At 44.9% G+C, this 17,496-nt stretch overlaps 1 protein-coding gene across 2 annotated transcripts in view; it reads right to left on the reverse strand.

Moving 5' to 3' along the window:
* The window catches only part of Pip5k1b (phosphatidylinositol-4-phosphate 5-kinase type 1 beta), a 283,946-nt gene extending 276,772 nt beyond the window's left edge, over positions 1-7,174 (reverse strand). The window contains exon 1 of one of the 2 annotated variants that reach the window (XM_087564143.1): positions 6,703-7,174. The gene's annotated coding sequence lies outside the window, so the exon portion shown is untranslated. The remainder of the gene's footprint in view (positions 1-6,702) is intronic. The other variant, NM_001012743.1, reaches the window with a different exon arrangement.
* Positions 7,175-17,496: the final 10,322 nt, after the last annotated feature.

Below are 17,496 nucleotides of genomic sequence, written 5' to 3' on the forward strand. Positions count from 1 at the left end.
CTAACTGTATCCTTTGCATAGTATCACCAAGTCTCTTCCTTCAGAGGTGGACCTGTTTGCCAGTCAGGCAGTGTCACCCAAATGTCTTAACCATTTTGAATGGTTTTGGCATGTGCTTAATGATTTCAGCTCATCGCTGTCTGCTGTCCTTTTGTCTGAGTTATCAGTTGTCTTTTGTTGCTGCTGCTGCTGCTGCTGCTACTGCTGCTGCTGCTGCTGCTGCTGCTGCTGTGATGAAATGACTGCCGAGAACAACATACACATGAAAGGGTTTACGTTGGCACAGAGTCTGGCCAATGAGGTGTGGCAAATGTGGGGAGAGCAGGAAACAAAGTGAAGCTCTCCTGGCACTCAGTTCGCTCTTTCTCCCTTTTCCTTCACTCCCTCAGCCCAAGGGACAGTGTCCGTGTGGGGGATTATCGCTATCCCAGTGCAGTTGGCATTGATAACATTTAAGCTCTACAACGAATGACGTAAGCCCCAGTGATGTAAGGGCAGAGTTATCCATTCACCTTCACAGAATAGATAGGACTGACTGGTTTAAGCATTTACTGAGCACCTATCATGAGGCAGCCACTAGATTAACAGTGCTAAAGAGTCATGATGTATGTCTCCAAGGAATGTATAATCCTGGGTCAAATGATATGTAACAGAAAAACAAGTGTGTAAATATCACATTGTGACATACAAGAGGTTGGATCATCAGAGGATTAACTTAGAGAAGCTTAAAGCTCCCTCTCCTCTCAGAACCTTAACCCAAACTCACTATTATGGTATCCAGTGCTTTAAAAAAACGTCTACCAAGTATTTCACACAGATACATACATAACAGATATATATATATATACACAAACACACACACATCAGATAATTTAATATAAAAATCAGTTGTATGTATGTTCATATGTGTGGGTACACATGTATGTTTGTGCATATGTGTGCACACACTTGGCAGTCAGAGGTCAACTCTGGGTGCTGTTCTCAGTAGTCACCTGCCTTAGTTTTGACATATGTTCCTTCATTCAAACCTAGGTCTTACCCACAGGCTGGGCTAGCTTGCCTGTGAGCTCAGAGATCTACCCGACTCTGCCTCTCCATCACTGGGATCACAAACACACACAGCCATGCTCGGCTTTGTAATGTGAGTGACAGACTTGGACTCAGGTCCTTCCTCCCAGCACCAGTGAATAGAAATTTTATTTAGATTAATCTTCTTGCTAAAGAAGAGCAGTAACTAAATAGTATTCTTAAACACGTTAGTTTTTCTAAATACTTTGAAAATAAAACTACATTAAAAAGCTGATGCCTATTGAGTAAATACTGTTTCTAGTGATAAAGGACCGCAGGAACATACTGGATCTGCTTTCCATCCATTTGGTTGATATTCCTAAAATGGCTTAGGAAAGAATGGAACCACTGAAATGATTAAGAAACATTCAAAGATTTTAAACATTAATTTGAAGGTGACTGGCACAGTTTAAAGTTTCTCACCATCTGTAATAGCCTTAAGTTCCAAGAATATAAATATAAACAAACCAGCCTAACCTTTTCCATGACAAATATTTGCCTAACACCTGCAACATACTTCCTACTCACTCAGATAGACCACATGATGGCGAGCGCACCATGCTGCATATAGCTTTAACAATAACAATGACAAAAGGTATGATTTAAGCATTAGAAACCCATCACATGGGCTGGAGAGAAAGCTCAGCTGTTAGGAGCACTGGCTGTTCTTCCAGAGGACCCAGGGTTCAAATCCCAGCACCCAGACGGCAGCTCACAACAGTCTGTAACTCTAGTTCCAGAGGACCCAACACAATCACATACATACAGGCAAAATGACAATGCCCATAAACTTAAGATAAATTGTGAGGCACTGGTGGTGTATGTGTTAAATCCCAGCACTTGGGAGGCAGAGGCAGGCAGATCCGACGTCAGCCTGGTCTACAGAGTGAGTTCCAGGACAGCCAGGGCTACACAGAGAAACTTAGAATCAGGAGAAAAAAGAGGAAAGAAAGAAAAACCCATCATGCAGCAGGTTCAAGCCATTGTATCTCTTGTGAAACGAAGCAAACACCTTTCTATGACTAGCTATGTCTCTATCCTGTCCTTCAAACTCATCAGTCAGCGTTACTGGATGTAGCTTAAATATCCCCTATTTTTTTTCCAAAACATGAACTTTGTACAGTCCTGTCTCCAAACCTTACTCTCACCCAGAGGTAATTATATCCCCCCAGGCTCCCAGCATGGGCAATTAGAATCCTCTCCTGAGGCTTTGGGGAATGACTTTATACCCATTTCTAGGGTGGGAACAATGTTAAACATGCCAAACGTGCCGCACTTTCAGTTTCATTGCAATTTTACAGTTGATTTTCTAAAATAGATTAGAGACAGGACTCTCAAGGACTTACAGGTGGCCCATTGTGCCAACACTCCCCCAAGCACACTGCTTCTCCTCTCAGTCCCATAAATCATACGGAAACAAGCAGTAGGGAGAACACACACTTCACGTGGCTGGCTTCCTCCCAGTGGCTGGGCTCCAAGTCAAAGTAACCTAGTTTGCAGAGAATGGCATGCATTTTTCCCGAGAGATCATCATCTTGGTACGTTCTGATGAAGCCATGCACAAGATGATAACATGGAGAATAAATTGTACAAAACCAAGGCCAGCCTATTGGTTTATTTTCAGTAGGGCATGGATGAAACAAAAAAGCAAAAAACAAAAAAAAAAAAAGAAAAAAGAAAAACCCTTATCAACGGCAGCCAGCTATGTTTAAAAATAAACTTGAGGTTGATTTGTAAAGAAACAAAACAAACATTGAAAAATTAGTAAGATGGTAGACCCCTTGCTCCGCTCTCTGGCTTTTAGCAGAAACACCTCCAGTATCGAAGATAAGACTTGAAGGGAAGGCTGTGGTGAGCTACATGTACTGGGCAGCTTCTAAGGAATTAAAGGACCCCTCCAACTCCAGTCAATGCATTCAAAGGGAAATGTTTTGTTTTGGTTTTTGTTTTTTAATCAACTAACACATTTAGGACTTGATATTTTTCAGAGAACAATTAGAGATATGTTTCAGAGAACACACACACACAATTTTTCTGCTTTGAATTACATTTTAACAGGAGTACAAGCAAATGCAAATTAAATGTATGCATATTTATGCTTTTCCTGGCTGGGTGATGAGGCCACCTTTAGTGTCTGCCTTTATTTACCAGAACAAAATCATCCTGCATTTGTTCTTATTCAAACAAGTCCTTTTTCTTCAAGGCCTGGAACAAAGTATTAATTATGAATCTGCTGATGCATTTTAGTCAAGAGAACGACAGCACACAGATGAGAACGGGCACTTATCCTCTCTGTGACGGCACCAAGTCAGACAATAATATTTACAAACACAAATAGGGAAATAAAAATATACCTGCTCCCAAAATTACTGGCAAACAAGTTTCCGGCAAACCTCTACAGTTCCTAAAAGTCAAAACCGCACCCTCACTGTAAGTACTGCAACAACTTTGAAAACAAACCTCCGTTAGCTCTGGCCTTGGACCAGTATCCGTGTGACCATGAGCCAGTCTGTTTGCCTCCCAACTCTTCAGCTCTCTTACCTGTAAATGGCGCATCTCTAGACAAGTTATTAATGGCATCAGAAGGAAATGTATCCCAACCCCTCGTGGACAGCAAGATCCATTAGCAGTACACAAGAACCGCTGTTTGTGTTGTCTCGTTCTCCCACACGTAAAACAAACCAAAGTAAAACACGTTTCTGTGTATAGGGAGGAGTGGAAAGAGAAGAGAGTTTTTAAAGGGAACAGAAAGTAGGTTGGTTTCACTAATTAGGTTCCTCTTCCAAAAACCACGAGGCAGTGTTAAGTGTACCTCAGCACCCCTGAGTAAAAGCTAGTGATGGTTGGCTTCTCGGACTCTAGACCTGCTCTTTCCTACAATGCCACAGGGATGTATCCTTTAGCCATCTATACATTACTGATGAGAGGTGGAAGGGCATGAGGAAGAGACAACTGTTTACCATGATGAACTCAGGAAACAACATGGGTGATCAACAGTGGGCACCTGGACCTGCACTTCAGAAGGCGCAACTCACCTCTCACAGGGAAATCGCCTCCTGTGCTGGGGACTTAAACGCGCGGAGCTGTCTATTTTATAATAGCATGCTGTCCTTATAAATGAGTTCATAATTCATTACTTTAACAGTCGTGGGGAGGGGGTTATTTACTATACGAAAAACACAACACTTTAAAAAAAAACGTGCACTAACAATCCCAACTCTTTTTTTTTTTTTTTGGTTCTTTTTTTTCGGAGCTGGGGACCGAACCCAGGGCCTTGCGCTTCCTACGTAAGCGCTCTACCACTGAGCTAAATCCCCAGCCCCAACAATCCCAACTCTTATCTGAGAGAACTTTAACCTGAAAACTTCAAAGAGAAGCACTGCACACCTCGGCGTTACTCGAGCACACCTGCAGTCTGCTTTCCCTCCATCAAGTTGTACACCGTGGAAACTGTCGAAGTCAGAAAAAGGAAACTGAAGCTGGAATCAATAATTAGCTAACCCCCTTGGCTGATACAGAGAAGACGGTTTTCTCCTAAAGGAAGCAATACCACATTGCTAGACACCACAGGATGCTAAAGCTGGCAGAAGAAACACAATTCCGTCGGTGCCCTTTTTTGTTGTTGTTTCCTATGGGGAAGATTTGAGGCTTGGAGGTGGTGTGTGAACTGGCACAAAGGCTGTGTCGAAGCTAAAGCCCAGTTCACCAACCAGCGCGCTGAACAGAATGACCTCATCTAATCAGAAGTGGGACAATGACAGAAAACACAAAGCAACAAACTGTCAGGCGATTAGATGAACTCTCTCCCTCTTGGGCCCTCCACTCAGAGGAGAAGTGATGCAAAACTCTCCTGATGGCCTGACCCTGCGTTTCCCCACATCTGCAAAATGTGAGCAGCAAATCACAAGGAGGCCGGACTGACCACCATGAGGAGAAGACAAGTTTGGTCCTCAAAGAAAAGAGGACTTCGAAAGTACAGAGCTGGCTCTGAGTGAGGAACAGCAAGCCTGGCTTTGCCTCTAAAGACCACTTGTCACTGTGATAAACCCCAGAACCCTGTAAACACCCCCCTGTAAACGTATGACCAGCATCTTTACCATGCCTTCCTCAGAAATGGTCAAAATAAGATGAGAATACGGGAAAGCATTTAAAAATTGCAAGATACTGATGCACGAGTTAGGTGGTAGGTAATTCTTTCAGTCCCTCCAGTTTTCTTAGTTTGGACAAAAATGCAATGTGGCTTTATCTGTAAGCACTGTACACAGCCAAGGATGGCTGCACTTCCCATCGGTCCTCAGGGATCTCCACCTCGGTACACAGAGCCGACCATTTCCTTCAGCTCAGAGATCACACAGGACACTTAAGGCTCAACCTTGAACTTGGTTGGGTAAGACTCTTTTTTTTTTCTGGGAATTCTTTTCAGCGTGTAGCCCTCTGACAGAAGCTTCTGTGAACCTCATTTCCATCACACTGGAGTCTAAGGAAAACCAATCCTTGGACTTTGATCTACTCCAACAACTGCAAAAACACTACAGCCTCTGCACACAACATGAGGGAAGTCTCCCAGAAGAGAGGCAAAAGGGGCCCTCTACAGATAAGTTCAAGAGAACAGCTCCTGACTACTTCTTAGATCAAATTAAACAGGTCTCAGTCCTTATGGATCATTCATTTTACAGGGGGACCTCTACCAGGCTGAGAATGTCATTAAGGGGCAGCATCGGTTGGGGGGAGGGCAGTTACTTGCGAGTCAGCATGTGCTTTCTTTACATAGCATCACAATAAATAGCAGATCCTGTAGAAAGCCCTAATTTCAGTAGACACGAAGAAAAAAATTCACTGACCTACCCAAACAACTTCTCTGGTACAGGTTTCTATCCAAGCATGCTGTGCACCGCAAACAGCCGGCTTGAGAGGGTGGGGGTAAGAAATGAGAACATTCTCATCTGCATAGATGAGAGATAAGCAGACATTTGTTGTCTTCGGTTCTGATGACTCCTGGCACCAGAGTGGCAAATCCAACTCCAGCACTATCCCCATCCCCCCCCCCGCCCCCGCCCCCGCCCCCACCCCCTCCCACTCCAGATGTTGAAGCGCCACATTGACAGACCAGTGGAGACAGGGGACTGTAAAAGTCGGTGCCTATTTTCAGGCTGGAACTGTATTTCACCTGTTCCACCCGGCGCCAGAGCCAGAAACCACTAGAACACCGACTCGCGGAAGCCCCTCTGGACAACCCAGGGGCGCCTAACAAGTTCGCTGCTGTTAGTAGCAGGGGAGAAAGACTGGAGACCTCTCTTGCAGCAACCGAACTTAGCAGGTTCCCCAGAAAGAAGGGAGGGGTCTCTGCCTAAGTGAGCAGGAGGGATCACCCGGTGTCACTGCGGCCCTAGGGATCAGGGTAGCGAGCTGGTCGGTGCCCACGGGGACTGCGCAGCTGTGGCCCCCGAAGGAGCGAAGGTCTTGGTTTGACGACCACGGGCGCCCCCTCCATGTCACCCCCAGCACAACTCAGACAGGCAAAGTGGCAGGGTGGAGAGCAGGTCAGGTCCCAACAGAGCCACAGAGCCACAGAGCCTCAGGCGCGGCGGCAGAGAGGGTGTAGGCAGGGTTGCCGGGGACGCGCAGGAAACTTACCTCCTCCGGCCGGCGTGCTGGAGCCTTGGCGGCCGAGACCAGTTGCGCCACCGCGGGCAAGTTGTCGGGATGTCGTGGGTTCCCGGGTGGCTGCTGCAGGCGGGGCGGAGCTGGGGCAGCGGCCGGGGAAGGGGGGCGGGCAGGTGCCGGGCTCTGCCGCGGGGCCACACTGGGCTCGGACGCGCGGTGACGGGGACGCGCGGCTGCGAGTGTGCAATGCGCGCGCGCCGCGGCCGGTGTGCGTGTCCCCGCGTTCCCCTTCCCGCCGCTCCTCTGGCCGGCAGAACGGCAAGCGGACCACTAGGACCAGGCAGCCCCCGGCAGCGCGGCGAGGCGAGATCCGGGATGGAGGCCGAGGAGTGGTGGCACCCCGCAGCCTCGGGCCCCCGCACGGCGTGCCGGAGTCCGAGCGGGGCGGGCAGCGAGCAGGCTGCACGGCGGCCTCGACTCCCGGAGGCTGCAGGCCCCGCCCGCCGGCCGCCCAGGCTCTTCCCCTTTTCTCTCCACCCCCTGCTCTGTCCCGCACGCCCTGCAAGGAAGCCAGACCGGTTTGCAGCAGCCGAGCGGCCCGCAGTAGGACCTAACGATTGAGTCAGTGCGTGGGAGATTGTGCGTCCGGGCCGCTGCCCGCAGCCAGGACCCAGAGCAGGGTGAAGCGGCTCATTGGAATTAACAGGATCTTCTAAAGCTCCAGAGCTTCTAGGTGCTTCTCAGAGTCTCAGTGGGGCGGACTGTGTTGGGGTAGGGCGTACCCCTGCCCCAGGCCACCAGTAAGTCTATGCCAGAGGACTCCTCTTCCTTGAAGAACCAGCACTTAAGCAAGCAGAGCCCTCCCCCACTCCCCTTTACGAGGAAGGGACGCGCAAAGGTTCTGAGACCACACTTGTCTCCTTTCTAAGGATATCAGGTGCACTCAAGAAGGAAGATCTATCCAACAGGTAGGGGTAGGCTAGTGAGGGGTCCCGCGCAAATAAACTGCAGTGGAGCGCGCCTGCTGGAGCCACTTGGAATCTCACCTAGGTTAGTTTAGCTGCGAAGAGGCTAGGAACTAGATCTAAAGATCCGTTTGGGGTTGCGCTGTTCTGAACGCTAAAATTAAATTGGGTCGAAGCAAGTGGTATATTTCAGCTTCATCACTTCCTTCCACTTTCCCCTTCCCAAACAAAGCAAAACAAAACACTGTGGGAAAAACATCTTGCGTTCTGTCCCGGGAAGACCAGCATTTAATGACCCTTGCTTGAGGACACTACCTCGAGGCTCTCTGCAAAGTGCACCTGCAGGCAGTTTTGAAATCTTTTAACAACCCCACCCCCACCCCCAACTCGAGTGAGTTTGTCGCGGTTTAGTGTCAGCCTGGAATGAAGCATAAAAATTCCTTTATAATAAAAATGCATTGTTCTTAAGTGTTATTGAAGTAAAGCTGACAAGTCAAATAGATGTGTATTTTTATGGACTATATATCTCCAGTGTTCTTCCTGGTGTGTATGACCGCTACCAGCGATATAGGGCATCACTAACTTAGGACTTGGGTCCTGGCATCCTGAACTTATTAAAGCACAGAGTAAGAGCATGTGTGTGGTCCAGCTAGCACGCTTTTCAAATGAGAAAACCTTAACTCAGAGACATCCGGTAACTCACAAGTAACACAGTTTTTCTTACTCTTAGTCCTTGAACAAAAAGTAACAGCAATACTGACTTAACAGAGTTCAAGACCTGGCCAGTGGAGGGGACAGAAGAGAAAGAGCAGCAGATCAAAGATCAAAGAACCTAGCAACCAACTGCTGTGAATCACTGTATAGGGGGCAGCATCACACCGCTGTGAGCCTGAGCCTCGGACAAGCTGGAATCTGGAAGTGGGGAATCAGTCTCCCTGTCGTGTGTCTCAGACCTCCACTCTGAAATTCAAGGAGTGGGAAGTGGATTTGCCTCCTGGAGAGGCGATGCCGTAGGGGATATGAAAACAGGCAAAGCCAAATCTAAAGACCCCGCAGTGGATCAAAAGCGGTCTGAGGCATTGTGCTCACACACCCCAATCCTGTGCCTCCTCCACACAGCTGCTTTCTCCATTAGTACCTAGACTGCTTTTTGTAATCACCAAGGCAAACAGCCTTGGGCTTCTGTAGTGAAGTCCCAAAGCGTACAGGACATTTAGAGAGCCAACGTGGTGAAACTGGACTCTAAGAAATTCCATAAGAACCTTCATACTTCACTGTTAGTTCCATGTATGGAAAAAAAAAAAAACCCTTCCTGATTCTACTTCTGTCAGTGGGCATTCAGAAGAGTCATCCTCTATTGGAAATAAAAGATCATCAATGCCACTAGCAATAGTGACTTGGCCAGAAAAATCTTGAAGCCTATTTTAAAAACAGAAAATAATTGGAAGTCTTAAAATTATTTAATACTGTCCTTACAGAGGAGGTGGGTTTTTCTTATAACAGATATAATAACAACAAGAACAACGATAACAGTTCCCAAGTGATAGTTTCCCCCTATCCAGGGCCTTTCCTCCTGGGATCTACCACGTGATCTACTTTGGCCAATGGAGTAAGTACACTCGTGATATAACAGTAGTCTTGAAAACTGTGCATTTCTGTATCAGCCCTTGGAATTCTGCCATTCCCAGGAGACCAAGCCTGCTGCTAGACAAAGACCCTGTCCAGCAAGAGCTGAGTCATCACAGTGGGGGTCACCTTGGCTGGTCAGCACTCCTTTGTTTTCAGAGGAACAAGCAAGTCCCGGTGAGCTTAGTCAGGCTTGGTCCAGATCAACAGACCAGGCACCCAAACCATAGGTTCATAACAAATAAGTAACTATTGCTGTAGACAACTAGTTCAGTTAGTTACCGCTTCAGGACAAACCACACCGAAACAGAGTAGCCCCGAACACTGCCGATTTACTGGAAACTCCCTCGGCTTAGTTCACCAGGCAGCTGCAGGGTGCTAGAAGGCTTTACTCATGTAGTAGGTAACTTGGTCCTCAGTAATTTGACAAACTCCTACAGCAGTGTCCTCCCACTTCGTCTGAGCATCTAATTTCTAAAAGGAAGAGACTAGAAACTGCCAGGTATTGTGAGGATTGAACTTGGATGTTCTATGTTATTGTCAACTATGGGTAGTTTATCCACTGTGTAGGCTACTGCCAAGGAGACAAACACATAGGAACCAGAGAAAAGGGATTATAGCCATTGGCATTGGACAGTAGAGCCTTTGCCTTCTTTTCATGGAACTGAAACTTCTAAACAGACAAAGGGGCTTCCGTGTTTTGTATAGCTTGAGGGCAAATTTACCCCGAGGATCCTGTGTTCTCTAATTTTAGGTTCACTCTTAAGATTGGCCAACTCTTGAAATCTCATGTCTACTTTCCTTGGTTTTTTTTGTTTTATTTTTTTGTTTAATCTTCCTTTACTCTTTTCCATTTCTTCTTATCACTTTCTCTTCCTCCCTCAGCCCCCCTTTCTTCTCCTTTCTCCCTCCTGTCCTTTCTTCCTCCCTCCCTCTTGTCTTTTCCCTTTCTTTTTTTTAAAGTTTCTATCTTGAATTTTCTAAACGACAAAAGATTTACATAATATATTCTGATGATGCTTTTCCCCCACCCCAAATCCTCCCAGATCCTCCCCTACCTCCACACCCAACTCCACCCTCTTTAAAAAACAAACAACAAAGAAGGAAGAGGGGGAAGAGGAGGAAAACACACACACACACACACACATACACACACACATACACACACACATGCACACACACATGCACACACACACACACACACACACACACACACACACACACACACACACACCAGGAATTAAAATATACAAAGCAAGAGACCAATAAGACAAATAGTACCCGAACAAAGCAAGCAAACAAACAGCAGCAAAAAGATTACAAAAAACACCATTGAGTTGGTTTTGTATTGTCCGACTAATACTGGGCATAAGTCTAATCTAAAGTGTGGTTAATATACTGAGTGAGGATTCACTGAATAAAGCTATCCTTTTTTCCCTTAGTCTCAATTATAAATAGCTTCCTGATTAAGGGTGGAAGCCTGGGCCCTTGTCCCCTCTCAATGCTGGGATTCCTGATTGAACCTGTAAAGACCCTGTGCCTTTCCCCGTTCTTCATCCATCCATCTCCTTACTGTAACCTCCTTCCTCTTTCTTAGATTTCAAATGAACATTGAACTAGGAATCCCAAGACTTGTGTTACCAGTACTTTGATTAAAAAATGTCTCCCAGAGGCTTATGCACTTGGTTCTCTCAGCGATGCCACTATTTGGGGAGAAGTTATGTAACTTTCAGGAGGTGAACTATTGTTGGAAGAAGTACGTCGCTGGGAGTGGGCTTTGAGGTTTTATAGCCTTATCTTACTTTCTGCTCTTTTTGCATCCTGGATAGGAAGAAAGAGGGGAAAGAAGAGGAGGAGGACACACACACACACACACACACACACACACACACACACACACACACACCAGAAACTAAAATATACAAGCAAGACACCAGTTAGTATCCAAACAAAGCAAACAAACAAACAACAGCAAAACGTTTACAAAAAATACCATTGAGTTGGTTTTGTGCTACCCAACTTCTTGCTCCTGTTACCATGTCTTCCCCGCCACGAGGACTCTAGCCCTCTGGAAACCCAAGCTGAAATAAAGCTCTTCCTTAAGTTGTTTTTGGTCCCGGTATTTGAATCACAGCAACAGAAAGGTAAACAATACAATTTGATGTCTCATTGTATCTCAGACCCTACAATGGTGAAATGTCTGAGTTAGGGTTTTCTACTGCTATGAAGAGACACCATGACCAAGGCAACTCTTATAAGGACAATATTTAATTGGGGCTGGCTTACAGGTTCAGAGGTTCAATCCATTATCATCAAGGTGGGAGCATGACAGCATCCAGGCGGTCACGGTGCAGGAGGAGCTGAGAGTTCTACATCTTCATCTGAAGGCAGCTAGGAGAAGACTGGCTTCCAGGTAGCTAGGATGAGGGTCTTAAAGCTCCCCCACCCCCACAGTGACTGACATACCTACTCCAACAGGGCCACACCTTCCGATAGTGCCACTCCCTGGGCTAAGCATATACACACCATCACCTGAAGTCTGTATTCTCTTTTGTTTTTAGACTTCTGATCTCTCTCACCAGGCTAGCAGAGACATGCTGTAAACTATCCCTCATATTTTTCATATTCTAGAATCCTTAAATATCTTCTGCTATATATACAGCAGCAGGGTTTGAAGGGGGTTTGAGTAGTAAGGACTCTCTCAAAGCCTGTATGATTCCCAATACTTTAAAACTTCTTCATTTTCTCCTTATAATTAGAAAGCATGGAGCTTTTCCAGATATAAGCCCTGCCCTGTTAAATTCATTGTTCGTTGGCCAAGGTTAGCATTACCCCAGCTCTCTTTAAAACATGCTGATGTCTACATTCTTCAGTCAGAAACACTATGAAAACTAGAGGCCCAATGTTAATAGGCATTCAATTCTAACCCTAAAACATTCTCCCTCCAAAACTTAGGAGACTTGAGAAGGGGTTTTTCCAACAGATTTATACCAGAATTAAAGCATATGCACTAAGATGATAACTGCACCAAAATTGTACATAAAAATTCTTGAAAGAAAATCACTAATGGGCAGGCAGCAGCAGTGCACACCTTTAATGTCAGCATTTGGAAGCAGAGGCAGGTGGACTCTTGAGTTCGAAGCCAGCCTGGTCTACAGAGTTCCAGGTCAGCCGAGCCTACAAACAGAAACCCTGTCTTGAAAAACCAATATCCACCCCCCCCCCAAAAAAAACTAAACTAAAAATTGAATTATTCATGTTGGGTAGGGATATTCCAAGGATGTTTTTTAAAAATTGATGTTATGTTGACTTTTTATATTTAAAAATGTATATAGTGTAATCATCCCTGGTTTTCACCCACCTATGCAATCTATTTCCTGTCAGGTCCACTTACTTCTCTTTTCTTCAATCTAGTTTTCTTGTTAGGAACAGGCTGACATAAACATCCTTTCTAGGTAAATTTTCACTTTGCCCACAAGTTGCATAAATCCAAATGAAGGTTTGTTTGAAGAATGGAGGAGAGAAAGAAGGCAAAAAGAATTCCCAGGAAGATCAAGAGAACCACAGTGACTTCTGGAAAGCATTCTAAAGACCCAGGACAGTTTTTGCTTGTTTTTGTTATCTAATCTGAATTGGAGTTTTGTTTGTTTTTACTAATTTTTTTAGTTTTATTTTAGGTATGTTGGTAGTTTTGCCTTCATTCATATCTGTGTGAGAATGTCAGATTGCCATGGAACTGGAGCTACAGACAGTTGTGAGCTGCCATGTGGGTGCTTAGAATTGAACACTGGGCAACTGGAAGAGCAGCTAGTGCTCTTAATCACTGAGCCATCTCTTTGGCCCTGCTCAATTGGAGATTTACCAAACCTGCAGGTCAGGATCCGGCTTGCTTATTTGTTTAAGACAGGGTCTTTATACATATCCCTGGCTGTCCTGGAACTTTCTACATAGGCCAGACTACCCTTGAACTTACAGAGAGAGATTCACTTGCTTCTGTCACTCTTGTGCTAGAATTAAAAGTCCATACCACCATGCCCAGCACATGTTAGGATATTGATAAAGGTTTTGGAAAAAACCAAACCCTCTTTTGGTTGGACACACTGATTTAAAAACTTGAGGTGGGGGTGGGGAAAAAATAAAAACTAAAAATTTGAGGTAGAAGAAGGAGTCAGAACTGAGTCCCAAGTCTGTTGTGTTCTAGGAGACCCCAAAAAGCAGTGTCTTCAGACACTTCTCTGAAGGTCACAAAAATCATCTAGGGAATTAGGAGTCAAATCTTGAGAGGACATCTTGTTTCTAGAGCAAGAAGAATTATTCGGAATGTACCCAAAGTTGTCTCAATAGAGCGTGGGTTTCCCATGCCGCCACAATATTTTCAATGAAGTGTGAATTGGTTTTCTATTTCACTAAAATGTCAAGTTTCTCATCAATGGTGAACACATTTGGCATCAACTAGTTAAAAATGAGAGTGACAAGTCTAGAAAAATAACAGAAACGTGTCCCTCTATATTTGTAGGGTCTCTTACAGATGCTAAAATGCAAGATGCTGAAGTCCCTTATATAAAATGGCAGAGTATTTGCAAATGATCTATACAGTACTCACATATACATTTTTATGGTGTGGGGAATAAATAGGCCCCACATATTTAATCTCTAGATTACTTGTGGTAGCCAATAATATGTAAATGCTCTCTAAACAATTACAAGACATTCTTTAGAAAATAATAACAAGATAAATGTCTACTTAATGTTCAGAATAGATCCAGCTCTTCTTTCCCCAAGACTTTTGACCCATCATTGAATAGAATCCACAGAAACACAACTGCAATACGTAGACTTTAATGGAATCTTCGTGAGGCAGGAACAAAAGGACGATGCTGATGCTGATGGAGCTGTTCAAGCTTCCTAGAGGGATCTCTGTCCCAGCAGGCTGCAGCTGCTGCTTCCCTCTAGCCATTTCCACAAGTGCCAGGTGATTTAGTGAGTGTCTTAGAGTTTCAGTGGCTGTGAAGAGATGCTGTGACCGTGACAACTCTTTTAAGGAAACACTTCATGGGAGCTGGTTTACAGTTCAGAGCCTCATAGCAGGAATCATGGCAGCATGCAGGCAGACACAGTGCTGGAGAGGTAGCTGAGAGCTGAACATCTGGATCCAAAGACAACAGAAGAGAGTGAGACACTGGCCCTGGCTTGAGCATCCTAGACCTCAAAGCCCACCCCCCAGTGACACGACTCCTTCAACAAAACCAACAAGGTCACACCTCCTAATACTGCTATTGTGTATGAGCCTGTGGGGGCCACTTTTACTCAAACCACCTCAGTGAGCAAGTCTGAGTCTTCCCCTAGACGGAAGGGCAGCTTCTAGGACCAATGCTCGGGTTTCCTAGGCTTCATTTTCTGAAGGGAGGTGGTATGATTCACACGATGCTGATAATACAGGAGACATTTGTGACTTAGAAGTAACTGCTTCTTGTGGTAAATCTCCAATCCCCTTAAGCCCAACACACAACTCAGGTACAGTATTTATAAGCTTTGTGCCTAGATTAGGCAGATTCTCCACCACACTACTCTATTCCCTGCTATGAGATCCTTGACTTCTGGCTTCTCCAAGCCATGTGCTTTTGCTCCATCCTCCTTCCACCTCCTCTTCCCCTGTCCTCCTTCTTCTCTCTCCCTTTCTCCCCCCCACTCTCTAAACCCTCCAGCCCCACTTTCCCTTCCACTGCCCAATCAGAGACTCTAGCCTTGATTTGACCAGTTAAAATGGGGGAAAAGATTCACATGAAATCACCTGAGTGAGAGATCCACTCCACATAGGGGTAGACACTCTTGAGGAAGCAGAATTGACAACAGAATACAAACAGTCCCAGGGCAACCCACAACTGTTAGCTTCAATCTGCCCATGAAGCCCTGAGATCTGGCAATCCCCTGGGAATACATCAGTAAAACATGGAATTTGCTTTTCTATTTGAAAAGCAATTGTGATGTTTCTGCCCATCCAAGGAGGATCCTAGCAAGAGCAAGCTTCTGCTCTTCTCTCAGCCACTTCTGAAGCTGAACGCTTTGCTGGCAGAGTGGAGTATGCTCATGGGACTCTCGGAGCCACTGTCTTTTGTCTGCCACAGCAATCTAAAAGGGAAGGAGTTCATCAGAGTGTGCCAACTGAGACAGCACAGCAAACGCTGGGTCTCCACACAGTGAGGTTTAGTGTGGGATTGGTTTCCTGCCATCACCAAAGAACCCAAGTCCTTCCATCTTCAATAAATGTCCTTATAAAAAAGTCCTCTGAAGAAGAAGAAGAATGAAAGGCATAACTGGCCACTCAGTCCCACAACCTGAACTAACTGAAGGAAGTCCAGAAAGGATGTGCTTTGTATGGGTGTGGGAGCCTAGCGTTTGTAAGTGCTCTGCTCCCTGTCTTTTATGAGCTAAAGACATAGCCATTCATCTTGGGTTTTTCTTGCCCAGCTTTGACTGGGTTCTCATGATGGAGATGTCAGTAGCAGCGACTCTCCATATGCATCATGTGTTTTGTTATTTTCAGGTTGAGATCAGTTCTCTCTCTTACTCCTTCTCTCTGTCTCTGTTTTTCTATGTGTGACTCTCTGCCTATCTCTTTCTGTCTCTCTGTCTCTGTGTGTGTGTGTGCGTGTGCGTGTGTGTGTGTGTGTGTATCTATCTATGTGCCTGCCTCTCTCTCTGTGTGTGTGTGTGTGTGTGTGTGTGTGTGTGTTATATGTGTGGGTCTCTGGGTGTTTTTATATGTGGTATGTGGGGATAGCGTGTGAATGTGTATTGTGTGTATGATGTGTGTTTGTCTGTCTGTATGATGTGTATGTGAGGTGGGTGTGGGAGTTTGTGTATGTGTTTTTGGATCAAACTGTTGTTTTAAAGTTTTTGTATTCATACACAAGACTATAAAGACCCAATTACCTATATCAGTTCAGAAAGTTGAACTCTCAACCAGGCCTTAAAAAGTGTCTTCTGAGGACTCCTTGAAGGTCAGTGGTAGAGGGCTTGCCTAGTTGATATGAAACTTTGAACACTACAAAAAGAGTAAAAGAATACAGAAATCTCTTATGGGTTTCTTGTCTCCAGGGCTCCATCATTTCCTTTATCAAGATAAAATGGAATCTGTGCCTCCAGCTTCGGGGAGTTGCTTCAACTAAAAACTATAGCTTTGGGGCAAGGGAGTCCCAAGAGACCCAAGTCATGGCTCTAGAGGAACTCTAGCAAACTGTACCTAGGACCAGGCTGTGTTCTCTGGAATGGACCGGAAACTGAGTGGTGGCAGTGTGTGTGTGTGTGTGTGTGTGTGTGTGTGTGTGTGTGTGTGTGTGTGTGTGTAAAGGAGTTTCCAGTTCAATTTTAGTGTAATTAGCATGAGAAAGAAGCCCTAGGACATAATTTCTAGTGGCATTTCCTCTAGAGACATTCAGAAGAGATAAGACAGCACACCTAAAATACAAGACTTTGCTTATTACCTTAAGAATAAAAGATACATTTTGAACTTGTATATGTATCATAATCTCAAATGAATACACAGTTTAGGTAATTTCTGGAGAGAAAAATGGCAAAATGTTAGATATTATTGTCTTTGTGTTAATATCGGACTGTTTAAAATTATTTTCTTCTGGGGCTGGGGATTTAGCTCAGTGGTAGAGCGCCTACCTAGGAAGCGCAAGGCCCTGGGTTCGGTCCCCAGCTCCGAAAAAAAGAACCAAAAAAAATTATTTTCTCCTAATATTCTAATTCAGAGGGAAAAATTAAAAATGGAGAGAATATGACAAAAAATTATGTGAACTTTTTAAAAACTTAGAACTGTTTGGGAAAGAAAAAAATAAAGTCTTATTTTTTTCCACCCAGAAATAACTGTATCTAATCTCATATTTTCTATACTTGTTTGAAACACTTAGTGCTACTGTTGGGGCTAAAATAACACACGCAGTTAAAGATTGGCATAAACACTTCTTCAAGAACATCATACAAAAGGTTAATAAACACAAATCAGAGCCACGGTGTGCTCCACCTTCCACCTCTCGCCATAGCCACAACATAACACAGAACAGCTGACCACAGTTGCTCGTGGGCGGGCAGGGAAGTCGGGATTCTCTTCCACTGCTGGTGAGAATAGAGAAAGGTAAAACTACTTTGGAAAATGATCTGACTACTTACTCCTCCCAAGGCTAAATGTAAGGCTTTTGCCACCAAGCTTGATGAGCCCAGTTTGGTC

The sequence above is a fragment of the Rattus norvegicus genome, chromosome 1 (assembly GCF_021556685.1).
Source record: "Rattus norvegicus strain SHRSP/BbbUtx chromosome 1, alternate assembly SHRSP_T2T, whole genome shotgun sequence".
Lineage (NCBI taxonomy): Eukaryota > Metazoa > Chordata > Mammalia > Rodentia > Muridae > Rattus > Rattus norvegicus.